Source organism: Arachis ipaensis, chromosome B6, assembly GCF_059453495.1.
Source record: "Arachis ipaensis isolate K30076 ecotype BB chromosome B6, ASM5945349v1, whole genome shotgun sequence".
Lineage (NCBI taxonomy): Eukaryota > Viridiplantae > Streptophyta > Magnoliopsida > Fabales > Fabaceae > Arachis > Arachis ipaensis.
The window spans coordinates 39,231,367-39,244,588 of NC_142441.1; the positions used below are offsets into that span (position 1 = coordinate 39,231,367).

Consider the following 13,222-nt stretch of genomic DNA (forward strand, 5'->3'; position numbering starts at 1 on the left):
CAATATAACCAAAATGGACAAAGCTATAGAGGAGGAAGAGGCAGTGATTTCTAGTGAGGAAGACCTTGCTGGACGTCCACTAACCACTAAGGAGTTCCCTAATGAGGAACAAAGGAATCTGATACTCATACAGAGACCATAGAGATTCTACTAAACTTATTGTTGCCATTCATGAGCTCTAATGAGTATTCTTCCTCTCAAGAGGATGAAGATATTGTTGAAGAGTGATGAGCGGATAATTTATACCCTTTTTGGCATTGTTTTTACATAGTTTTTAGTATGTTTTAATTACTTTTTATTATATTTTATTAGTTTTTATTCAAAAATCACATTTCTGGACTTTACTATGAGTTTGTGTATTTTTCTGTAATTTCATGTATTTTCTGGCTGAAATTGAGGGACCTGAGCAAAAATCTGATTCAGAGGGTGAAAAAGGACTGCAAATGCTGTTGGATTCTGACCTCCCTGCACTTGAAGTAGATTTTCTGGAGCTACAGAAGCCCAATTGGCACGCTCTTAATTGCGTTGGAAAGTAGACATCCTGGGCTTTCCAGAAATATATAATAGTCCATACTTTTCTTGGGATTTGATGGCCCAAATTGGCGTTCAAAGTCAGCCTAAAACATCTTGGCGTAAAACGCCCAAACTAGCACCAGAATTGGAGTTAAATGCCCAAATTGGCACCAAAGCTGGCGTTGAACTCCAGAAATAGCCTAAGCACGAAAAAGCTTCAATGCTCAGCCCAAGCACACACCAAGTGGTCCCCAGAAGTGGATTTCTGCACTATCTGCACTTAGTTACTCGTTTTCTGTAACCCTAGGCTACTAGCTTAGTATAAAAACTACTTTTAGAGATTTATTTTGGGGTCTTTGATCGATCGAATGTTATTTTGATCATTGTACACGTTTGGAGGCTGGCCTCATGGCCATCCCTAGACCTTTCACTTATGTATTTTCTACGGTGGAGTTTCTACACCCCATAGATTAAGGTGTGGAGCTCTGCTGTTCTTCATGAATTAATGAAATTACTACTGTTTTCTATTCAATTCACGCCTACTTCTTCTCTAAGACATTCACTCGCACTTCAACCTGATGAATGTGATGACCCATGACAATCATTATCATTCTCACTTATGAACGCGTGCCTGACAACCACTTCCGTTCTATCTGCAATAGCTTGAGTGTGTATCTCTTGGCCTCCTGGTTCACGACGCATGGCTGCCTCTCCTGACAACAGAGCATCCCATTCCGTGAGATCAGAGTCTTTGTGGTATAGGCTAGAACCATTGGCAGCATTCCTGAGATCCGGAAAGTCTAAACCTTGTCTGTGGTATTCCGAGTAGGATCTGGGAAGGGATGACTGTGATGAGCTTCAAACCTGCGAATGTGGGGGCACAAGTGACAGTGTGCAAAAAGACAATGGTCTTACTCTGACGCTACCGGGAACCGACAAATGATTAGCCATGCGGTGACAGCGCATATGGATTTTTTTTCATCCGAGAGGATCACGCAGCTTGCCATGGAATGAGGTAACGCATGGTTGGAAGAAGACAATAGGAAAGCAGAAGTTCAGAAGCAACAAAGCATCTTCAGACGCTTATCTGAAATTTCCACCAATGAATTACATAAGTATCTCTATTTTATTTTATATTTTATTTATGCTTTAATTATCAGAACCTCATAACCAATTGAATCCGCCTGACTGAGATTTACAAGGATGACCATAGCTTGCTTCAAGCCGACAATCTCAGTGGGATCGACCCTTACTCACGTAAGGTTTATTACTTGGATAACCTAGTACACTTGCTGGTTAGTTGTGCGAAGTTGTGAAAAAGAGTTGAGATTACAATTGTGCGTACCAAGTTGTTGGCGCCATTGAGATCACAATTTCGTGCACCAAGTTTTTGGCGCCGTTGCCGGGGATTGTTCGAGTTTGGACAACTGACGGTTCATCTTGTTGCTCAGATTAGGTAATTTTATTTTATTTTTAAGCATTTTTATTTTCAAAAAGAAATTAAAAAAAAAATTAAAATATCCAAAAAAAAATTTATTTTATTCTTCAGAATTTTTAAGAATGAATTCTAGAGTTTCAGATGATGCTTTTATCATCACAGGAGCTGGTCGATTCCCATCAATTTGGCTGTTGTATGCAATGTTCTACTGAAGCTTGGCTAGCCATGTCTAATCTTTTTAGACTGAAGCTTTAGACTAACATTGCATGATTCCTGGAATTCCTGTTAAAAATTTTGAATTTATTTATTCTCTATTTTTTTCCAATTAATTTTCGAAAAATACAAAAAAAAATTTTAATAAAATCATAAAACCAAAAATATTTTTGTGTTTCTTGTTTGAGTTTTGTGTCAAGTTTTAAGTTTGGTATCAATTGAATTTTTCTTATTTTCGAAAATTCATGCATGGTGTTCTTCGTTGATCTTCAAGTTGTTCTTGCATATTTTCCTTGTTTGATCTTTGCATTTTCTTGTTTGGTGTCTTTTCTTGTTTTTCATATGCATTCCTGAATTATTAGTGTCTATAGATAAAAAAATTTTTAAGTTTGGTGTCTTGCATGTTTTTCTTTTCTTAAAAATTTTCAAAAATATGTTCTTGATGTTCATCATGATCTTCAAAGTGTTCTTGGTGTTCATCTTGACATTCAAAGTGTTATTGCATGCATTTTTTGTTTCGATCTTGAATTTTTATGTTTTGTTTAATTTTTGTGTTTTTCTCTCTCATCATTAAAATTTCAAAAATAAAAAAAATATCTTTCCCTTATTCCTCTCATAAATGTCGAAATTTTGGATTGATTGAGTCAAAAAGTTTTAAAATTTGATTGTTTCTTGTTAGTCAAGTCAAAATTTCAAATTAAAAATTCTATCTTTTTCAAATCTTTTTCAAAAATCAAATCTTTTTCATTTTTTTTATGTTCGAAAATTTTAAAATTTGATTTCAAAATCTTTTTCTTATTTTTATTTCATATTTTCAAAATTAATGCTAACATTTAATGTTTAGATTCAAAAATTTTCAAGTTGTTACTTGCCTATTAAGAAAGAATCAATCTTTAAATTCTAGAATCATATCTTTTAGTTTCTTGTTAGTCAAGTAATCAACTTTAATTTTCAAAATCAAATCTTTTTTAATTTCTCTTTCAAATCTTCTTCAAAATAAATTTCAATCATATATTTTTCAAAATCAATTTCAAAATCTTTTCTAACTTCTTATCTTCTCAAAATTGATTTTCAAATCTTTTCAATTAACTACTTAACTTTTTGTTTGATTTTAAAAGTTTACTATATCATATCTTTTTTAAAATTACCTAACTACTTTTCTCTTTCTAATTTTCGAAAATCCCTTACCACTTTTTTAAAATTCCTTTTTAATTAACTAATTGTTTTAAATTTTAATTTTATTTTATTCTCTTCCTTTTTATAATTTTCGAATACTAACCAATAATTAAAATAAAAACAAAAATATTTTCCTTTTATTTTAATTTAAAATTCAAATTCTCCTTCTCTCTCATCTCTTTCTATTTATTTATTTAATCACTAACTCTTCTCTTCTTCTTAAAATTCGAACCCTCTCTCATTCTCTGTGTTCGAATTCTTCATCTTCTCGCTTCTTCATTCTACTCTTCTATTTTTCTACTCACATAAAGAAATCTCTATACTGTGACATAGAGAATTCCTATTCTTTTTTGTTCTCTTCTTTTTCATATGAGCAGGAGCAAGGATAAGAACATTCTTATTGAAGCTGATTCGGAACCTGAAAGGACTCTAAGGAGGAAGCTAAGAGAAGCTAAAGCACAACACTCTGGAGAGGACCTGATAGAATTTTTCGAAAAAGAAGAAGAGATGGCCGAACCCAACAACAATGGTGGAGATGCAAGGAAGATGCTTGGTGACTTTATTGCACCCTCTTCTGACTTCTGTGGAAGGAGCATCTCAATTCCTGCAATTGGAGCAAACAACTTTGAGCTTAAGCCTCAATTAGTTTCTCTGATGCAGCACCATTGGAAGATCCTCATCAGTTTTTAGCTGAATTCTTGCAAATCTGTGACACTATTAAGACCAATGGGGTCAATCCTGAGGTCTACAGACTTATGCTTTTCCCCTTTGCTGTAAGAGACAGAGCTAGGACATGGTTGGACTCACAACCTAAAGATAGCCTGAACTCTTGGGAAAAGTTGGTCAATGCTTTCTTGGCCAAATTCTTTCCACCTCAAAAGTTGAGTAAGCTTAGAGTGGAAGTCCAAACCTTCAAACAAAAGGAAGGTGAATCCCTCTATGAAGCTTGGGAAAGATACAAGCAATTGATCAGAAGGTGTCCTTCTGACATGTTTTCAGAATGGAGCATCATATGTATATTCTATGATGGTCTGTCTGAATTATCCAAGATGTCATTGGATCACTCTGCTGGTGAATCTCTTCATCTGAAGAAGACAACTGCAGAAGCCCAGAAACTCATTGAAATGGTTGCAAATAACCAGTTCATGTACACTTCTGAAAAGAATCCTGTGAATAATGGGACAACTCAGAAGAAAAGAGTTCTAGAGATTGATACTCTGAATGCCATATTGGCTCAGAACAAAATATTGACTTAGCAAGTCAATATGATTTCTCAGAGTCTGTCTAGAATGCATGCTGCATCAGGCAGTACTAAGGAAGCTTCCTCTGAAGAAGAAGCCTATGACCCTGAGAATCCTGCAATGGAAGAAGTAAATTACATGGGAGATTCCTTTGGGAACACTTACAATCCTTCATGGAGGAATCATCCTAATCTCTCATGGAAGGATCAACAGAAGCCTAATCAAGGCTTCAATAATAATAATGGTGGGAGAGCACGGTTTGGCAATAATAAACCTTTTCCATCATCTTCTCAGCAACAGACAGAGAATTCTAAGCAGAGCCACTCTGACTTAGCAACTGTAATCTCTGATCTATCTAAGACCACTCTCAGTTTTATGACTGAAGCAAGGTCCTCCATTAGAAATTTGGAGGCACAAGTGGGTCAGATGAGTAAAAGAGTTACTGAACTCCCTCCTAGTACTCTCCCAAGCAATATAGAAGAGAATCCAAAAAGAGAGTGCAAGGCCATAACTATAACCAACATGGCCGAACCTGGAGAGGAAGAAAAGGCAGTGATTTCCAATAATGAAGACCTCAATGGTCGTCCACTAGCCACTAAGGAGTTCCCTAATGAGGAACCCAAGAAATCTGAGGCTCAGATAGAGACCATAGAGATTCCATTGAACTTACTGTTGCCATTCATAAGCTCTGATGAGAATTCTTCCTCTAAAGAGGATGAAGATATTATTGAAGAGCAAGTTGCTCAATATCTAGGAGCAATCCTGAAGCTGAACGCTAAGTTATTTGGTAATGAGACTTGGGAGGATGAACCTCCATTGCTCATCAATGAACTAAATGATCTGGTTCAACTGAAATTACCTCAGAAGAAACAGGATCCTGGAAAGTTCTTAATACCCTATACCATAGGCACCATGACCTTTGAAAAGGCTCTGTGTGACCTTGGTTCAAGTATAAACCTCATGCCCCTCTTTGTAATAGAGAAACTAGGGATCTTTGGGTTACAAGCTGCTAAAATCTCACTAGAGATGGCAGACAATTCAAGGAAACAGGCTTATGGACTTGTAGAGGATGTCTTGGTGAAGGTTGAAGGCCTGTACATCCCTGATGATTTCATAATCCTAGACACTGGGAAGGAAGAGGATGAATCCATCATCCTTGGAAGACCCTTCCTAGCAACAGCAAGAGCTGTGATTGATGTGGACAGAGGAGAGTTAATCCTTCAACTGAATGAGGACTACCTTGTGTTTAAGGCTCAAGGATCTTCTTCTGTAACCATGGAAAGGAAGCATGAAAAGCTTCTTTCAATACAGAGTCAAACAGAGCCCCCACACTCAACATCTAAGTTTGGTGTTGGGAGGCCAACATCAAGCTCTGAGTCTTTGTGAAGCTCTCTAGGAGCTTCACTGTCAAGCTATTGACATTAAAAAAGTGCTTATTAGGAGGCAACCTAATGTTATTATATATTTATTTATTTTCCATTATTATTTTATGATTTCTTTAGGTTGATGATCATGTGAAGTCACAAAAACAACTGAAAAATCAAAAACAAAATGAAAACAGCATTAAAAATAGCATACCCTGGAAGACAGGCTTACTGGCGTTTAAACACCAGTAAGGATAGCAAAATGGGCGTTTAACGCCCAGCCTGGCAGCATTCTGGGTGTTAAACGCCAGAATGGGCAGCACTCTGGGCATTTAACGCCAGAAATGGGCATCTGGCTGGCGTTTAACGCCAGAAATGGGCAGCAGAGTGGTGTTTAACACCAGAAAAGGTAGCAGAGCTGGCGTTAAACGCCAGAATTGGCACAGAATGGGCGTTTGATCGCTAGATTGGTGCAGGGACTTAAATTTCTTGACACCTCAGGATCTGTGGACCCCACAGGATCCCCACCTATCCCACTTCTTCTTCTATCCTCTTCACACCTTTCCATAACACTCTTCCCCATACACCCTTGACCAATCACCTCAATTACTCTTCCCCAAACACCATTCACCTATTAAATCTTACCTTCTTCTCCATACTCTCTTCACCACTCACATCCATCCATCATTAAACCCCACCTACCTCACCATTCAAATTCAAACCATTTTCCTCCCAAACCCTCCCCTTCATGACCGAAACCCCCCCTCTCCCTTACCCTCTAAATACCCATCTTTACCACCTTCATTTCCACACATCATACACACTTCTTCTCCCCTTGGCCGAACCACTCACCTCCCTCCATCTCCTCCATTTCTTCTTCTTCTACTCCTTTCTTTCTTCTTCTTTTGCTCGAGGACGAGTAACCATTCTAAGTTTGGTGTGGGAAAAGCTAAAGCTTTTTGTTTTCCATAACCACTAATGGCACCTAAGGCCGGAGAAACCTCTAGAAAGAGAAAAGGGAAGGCAATTTCTTCCACCTCCGAGTCAAGGGAGATGGAGAGATTCATCTCAAAGGTCCATCAAGACCACTTCTATAAAGTTGTGGCTAAGAAAAAGGTGATCCCCGAGGTCCTCTTTAAGCTTAAAAAGAGCGAATATCCGGAGATCCGACATGAAGTTCGAAGAAGAGGTTGGAAAATTCTCACCAACCCCATTCAACAAGTTGGGATCTTAATGGTTCAAGAGTTCTATGCTAATGCATGGATCACTAGAAACCATGACCAAAGTTTGAACCTGAACCCAAAGAATTGGCTCACAATAGTTCGGGGGAATTACTTGGATTTCAGTCTGAAAAATGTGAGGTTAGCATTCAACTTGCCAATGATGCAAGGAGACCCTCACCCTTTCACTAGAAGGGTCAACTTTGATCAAAGGTTGGACCAAGTCTTTAGGGATATTTGTGTGGAAGGCGCTCAATGGAAGAGAGATTCAAGAGGCAAGCCGGTTCAACTAAGAAGGCTTGACCTCAAACCTGTGGCTAGGGGATGGTTGGAGTTCATCCAACGCTCCATAATTCCTACTAGTAACCGATCTGAAGTTACAATAGACCGGGCTATCATGATCCATAGTATCATGATTGGAGAGAAAGTAGAAGTTCATGAGATCATATCCCTAGAACTCTACAAGGTGGCGGACAAGTCCTCTATTTTGGCAAGGTTAGCCTTCCCTTATCTCATTTGTCACCTTTGCAATTCAGCTGGAATTGTCATAGAGGAAGATACCCTCATTGAAGAGGATAAGCCTATCACTAAGAAAAGGATGGAGCAAACAAGAGAGCCCACTTATGGACCTCAACAAGAGCATGAGGAAGTTCCTCATCATGAAATCCCTGAGATGCCTCAAGGGATGCACTTTCCTCCACAAAACTATTGGGAGCAAATCAACACCTCCCTAGGAGAATTAAGTTCCAACATAGGACAACTAAGGGTGGAACACCAAGAGCATTCCATCCTTCTCCATGAAATTAGAAAAGACCAAAGGGCCATGAGGGAGGAGCAACAAAGGCAAGGAAGAGACATAGAGGAGCTCAAGCACTCCATAAGATCTTCAAAAGGAAGAACTAGCCACCATCACTAAGGTGGATCCGTTCTTTAATTTCCTTGTTTTTATTTTTCTGTTTTTTGAAATATATGCTTTATGTTTTGTCTATGTTTGTATCTTTATTACATGATCATTAGTGTCTAGTGTTTATGCCTTAAAGCTATGAATGTCCTATGAATCCATCTCCTCTCTTAAATGAAAAATATTTTTAATTGCAAAAGAACTAGAAATGCATGATTTCGAATTCTATCTTGAAGTTAGCTTAATTATTTTGATGTGGTGGCAATACTTTTTGTCTTCTGAATGAATGCTCGAAAAGTGCATATTTTTTAATTTGTTGTTTATGCATGTTAAAATTGTTGGCTCTTGAAAGAATAATGAAAAAGGAGAAATATTATTGATAATCTAAAAAAACATAAAATTGATTCTTGAAGCAAGAAAAAGCAGTGAATAGACAAAAGCTTGCAGAAGAAAAAAAAATATATGCAAAAAAAAAAGAAAAAGAAAAAGCAACCAGAAAAAGCCAATAGCCCTTTAAACCAAAAGGAAAGGGTAGAAAAAAGGATCCAAGGTTTTGAGCATTAATGGATAGGAGGGCCCACAGGAATAAAATCTTGACCTAAGCGGCTAAATCAAGCTGTCCCTAACCATGTGCTTGTGGCGTGAAGGTGTCAAGTGAAAAGCTTGAGACTGAGCGGTTAAAGTCGTGGTCCAAAGCAAAAAGAGTGTGCTTAAGGGCTCTGGACACCTCTAACTGGGGACTCTAGCAAAGCTGAGTCACAATCTGAAAAGGTTCACCCAGTTATATGTCTGTGGCATTTATGTATCCAGTGATAATACTGGAAAATAAAATGCTTAGGGTCACGGCCAAGACTCATAAAGTAGCTGTGTTCAAGAATCAACATACTAAACTAAGAGAATCAATAACACTATCTGAATTCTAAGTTCCTATAGAAGCCAATCATTTTGAATTTCAAAGGATAAAGTGAGATGCCAAAACTGTTCAGAAGCAAAAAGGCTACAAGTCCCGCTCATCTAATTGAAGCTGATCTTCATTGATAAGTTTGGAATTTATTGTATATTCTCTTCTTTTTATCCTATTTTGTTTTCAGTTGCTTGGGGACAAGCAACAATTTAAGTTTGGTGTTGTGATGAGCGGATAATTTATACCCTTTTTGGCATTGTTTTTACATAGTTTTTAGTAAGTTTATTATATTTTTATTAGTTTTTATTCAAAAAACATTTCTGGACTTTACTATGAGTTTGTGTGTTTTTCTGTGATTTCAGGTATTTTCTGACTTAAATTGAGGGACCTGAGCAAAAATCTGATTCAGAGGCTGAAAAAGGACTGCAGATGCTGTTGGATTCTGTCCTCCCTGCACTCGAAGTGGATTTTCTAGAGCTACAGAGGCCCAATTGGCGCGCTATCCATTGCATTGAAAAGTAGACATCCTGGGATTTCCAGAAATATATAATAGTCCATACTTTTCTCGAAATTTGATGGCCCAAACTGGCGTTCAAAGTCAGCCTAAAACATCTTGGCGTAAAACCCCCAAACTGGCACCAGAATTGGAGTTAAACGCCTAAACTGGCACCAAAGCTGGCGTTTAACTCTAGAAACATCCTAAGCACGAAAAAAGCTTCAATGCTCAGCCCAATCACACACCAAGTGGGCCCCAAAAGTGGATTTCTGCACTATCTGCACTTAGTTACTCGTTTTCTGTAACCCTAGGCTACTAGCTTAGTATAAAAACTACTTTTAGAGATTTATTTTGGGGTCTTTGATCGATCGAATGTTATTTTGATCATTGTACATGTTTGGAGGCTGGCCTCATGGCCATGCCTAGACCTTTCACTTATGTATTTTCTATAGTGGAGTTTCTATACCCCATAGATTAAGGTGTGGAGCTTTGCTGTTCTTCATGAATTAATGCAATTACTACTATTTTCTATTTAATTCATGCCTACTTCTTCTCTAAGTTATTCACTCGCACTTCAACCTGATGAATGTGATGACCCTTGACAATCATTATCATTCTCACTTATGAACGCGTGCCTGACAACCACTTCCGTTCTATCTGCAATAGCTTGAGTATGTATCTCTTGGCCTCCTGGTTCACGACACATGGCTGCCTCTCCTGACAACAGAGCATTCCATTCTGTGAGATCAGAGTCTTCGTGGTATAGGCTAGAACCATTGGCAGCATTCTTAAGATCCGAAAAGTCTAAACCTTGTCTGTGGTATTCCGAGTAGGATCTGGGAAGGGATGAGTGTGATGAGCTTCAAACCTGCGAATGTGGGGGCACAAGTGACAGTGTGTAAAAAGACAATGGTCTTACTCCGACGCTAGCGGGAACCGACAGATGCTTAGCCATGCGGTGATAGCACATATGGATTTGTTTTCATCTGAGAGTATCACACAACTTGCCATGGAAGGAGGTAACGCATGGTTGGAATAAGACAATAGGAAAGCGGAAGTTCAGAAGCAACAAAGCATCTTCAGACGCTTATCTGAAATTCTCACCAATGAATTACATAAGTATCTCTATTTTATTTTATATTTTAATTATGTTTTAATTATCAGAACCTCATAACCAATTGAATCCGCCTGACTGAGATTTACAAGGATGACCATAGCTTGCTTCAAGCCGACAATCTCCGTGGGATCGACCCTTACTCACGTAAGGTTTATTACTTGGATGACGCAGTGCACTTACTGGTTAGTTGTGCGAAGTTGTGAAAAAGAGTTGAGATTACAATTGTGCGTACCAAGTTGTTGGCGCCATTGAGATCACAATTTTGTGTACCAAGTTTTTGGCGCCATTGCTGAGGATTGTTTGAGTTTGGACAACTGACGGTTCATCTTGTTGCTCAGATTAGGTAAATTTATTTTATCTTTAAGCTTTTTTATTTTTGAAAAGAAATTAAAAAAAATTAAAATATCCAAAAAAAAAATTTATTTTATTCTTCAGAATTTTTAAGAATAAATTCTAGAGTTTCAAATGATGCTTTTATTATCATAGGAGCTGGTCGATTCCCATCAATTTGGCTGTTGTATGCAATGCCCTGCTGAAGCTTGGCTAGCCATGTCTAATCTTTTTAGACTGAAGCTTTAGACTAACATTGCATGATTCCTGGACTTCGTATTAAACATTTTGAATTTATTTATTCTCTCTTTTTTTCCAATTAATTTTCGAAAAATACAAAAAAATTTTTAATAAAATCATAAAACCAAAAATATTTTTGTGTTTCTTGTTTGAGTTTTGTGTCAAGTTTTAAGTTTGGTGTCAATTACATTTTTCTTATTTTCGAAAATTCATGCATGGTGTTTGATGTTCGAACTTTTGTTGATATAGAATTTCTCAATTGAATTCTCGTTGCAAGTATAGTTCTAGACCAACAAAGTGTCCTCACATACAAAAATTTAGTTTGTCACATGTACAAACCCCAAATAAGAAATAACCGGAGTATTTAGACTCCGGGTCGTCTCACGAGGAATTGCAATAAAGTGTATGATTATTGGCTTTGAGGGGACAAGGGGTTTTGATTTATATAGGGACAATAAAATATAAAGGGGCAAGAATTTAAATGACAAGAAGAGTAAATCAAGCAAGTAAATAAGAGAAAGCAAGTAATAAAGAGAGAGACATTCATGGTAAGGATTGAGAATATAGGCTTTCTATCCTAGTCATACATTGATTAATTCATCTTATTTAGTCAACTCCAACAAACGGAAGAAGGTATCATGTCATCTTCACATAGGGAGAATGTCAAACAAGACTAATTAATCATGTCACAAATATAAACAAGAATTTATCTTATTACGTCATCCCCGAAGATAGAGGAAGGTATCATGTTATCCTCATACTCGGAGAAAGTCTAATAAGATTAACTAATCTCAATCCAAAAGTCCTAATCAACTTACTAATTAAATTAGCAAAAGATTAGCGTCAATGGAAACAATATTAGCTAACAACTCTAGATCACCAACATGAGTTGGGTTTTTATGACTCAAGATTTCCTAATTACTCTTTCTAAACCAAGAATGCTCAAAATCTACTCTAACATCCTTCCAAGCATTTTATCAAACACTTGGAAGGCATACAAGGAAAGCATAGTAAAAGTGCAAGAAATATAAATCTACCAATTACCAATTGCAAGAAAAGTAAATTCACAACTCAAATCACAATTAAAAGAACATCAATCATAAATTGCATTAAAGAAAAGATCCAATTCCAACAAGAGTTCATGAACATAAAAGAGGTATAAAAGTAAAATTAACACTACAAATCTTGAGAATGAAAGAGTAGAAGTAAGAAATCATAAAGGAAACAAGATGAAAACATGTAATTGAACCTAAATCTAGAAGAAATTAATCTAACCTAATTCTAGAGAGAAGAGGGAGCTTCTCTCTCTAGAAACTAACCTACATGATGCTATACTACCAAACAATTGCTCCTCCATTTCCCAAGCTTGAATTCTACATGAAATAGCATTAGAAATGAGTTGGGTTGGGCCCAAAGTGCTTCAGAAATCGCTGGGGGCGATTTTACTTTAGTGGGCCACGGGCAGCATCGGCGCGCACGCGTACATGGCGCATGCGCGCCCCTGAATGCGAAGTAACATATAGCAAATTTTATATCATTTCGAAGCCCCAGATGTTAGCTTTCCAACGCAACTGAAACCGCCTCATTCGGACCTTTGTAGCTCAAGTTATGGTCGATGAGTTCGAAGAGGACGGACTTGACAGCTTTACGGTTCATTCATTTCTTCATGAGTTCTCCCACTTTGCATGCTTTTCTCTTCACTTCTTTCATCCAATACTTGCCCTATGAACCTGAAATCACTCAACAAATACATCAAGACATCGAATGGAATTAAAGTGAATTGAATTTAGCTATTTTAAGGCCTAAAAAGCATGTTTTCACATTTAAGCACAATTCAAGGGAGAATTGCAAAACCATGCTATTTCATTGAATAAATGTGGAAAAAGGTGATAAAATCCCCAAATTAAGCACAAGATAAATCACAAAATTGGGGTTTATCAAATCTCCCCACACTTAAACTAAGCATGTCCTCATGCTAAAATCAAGAAAGAAGCAAAGGGTTTTAACATTTATTCAACGCAAACTAACTAAATGCAATATATCTATATGCAATCTATTTACATGAATGC

At 37.2% G+C, this 13,222-nt stretch overlaps 1 non-coding gene across 1 annotated transcript; it reads right to left on the reverse strand.

Moving 5' to 3' along the window:
• Positions 1-4,227: 4,227 nt before the first annotated feature.
• Positions 4,228-4,331, reverse strand: LOC148555220 (small nucleolar RNA R71). Its single transcript, XR_015888151.1, has one exon. It is a non-coding gene; the product is annotated as a small nucleolar RNA R71 (small nucleolar RNA).
• Between the last annotated feature and the right edge of the window lie 8,891 nt (positions 4,332-13,222).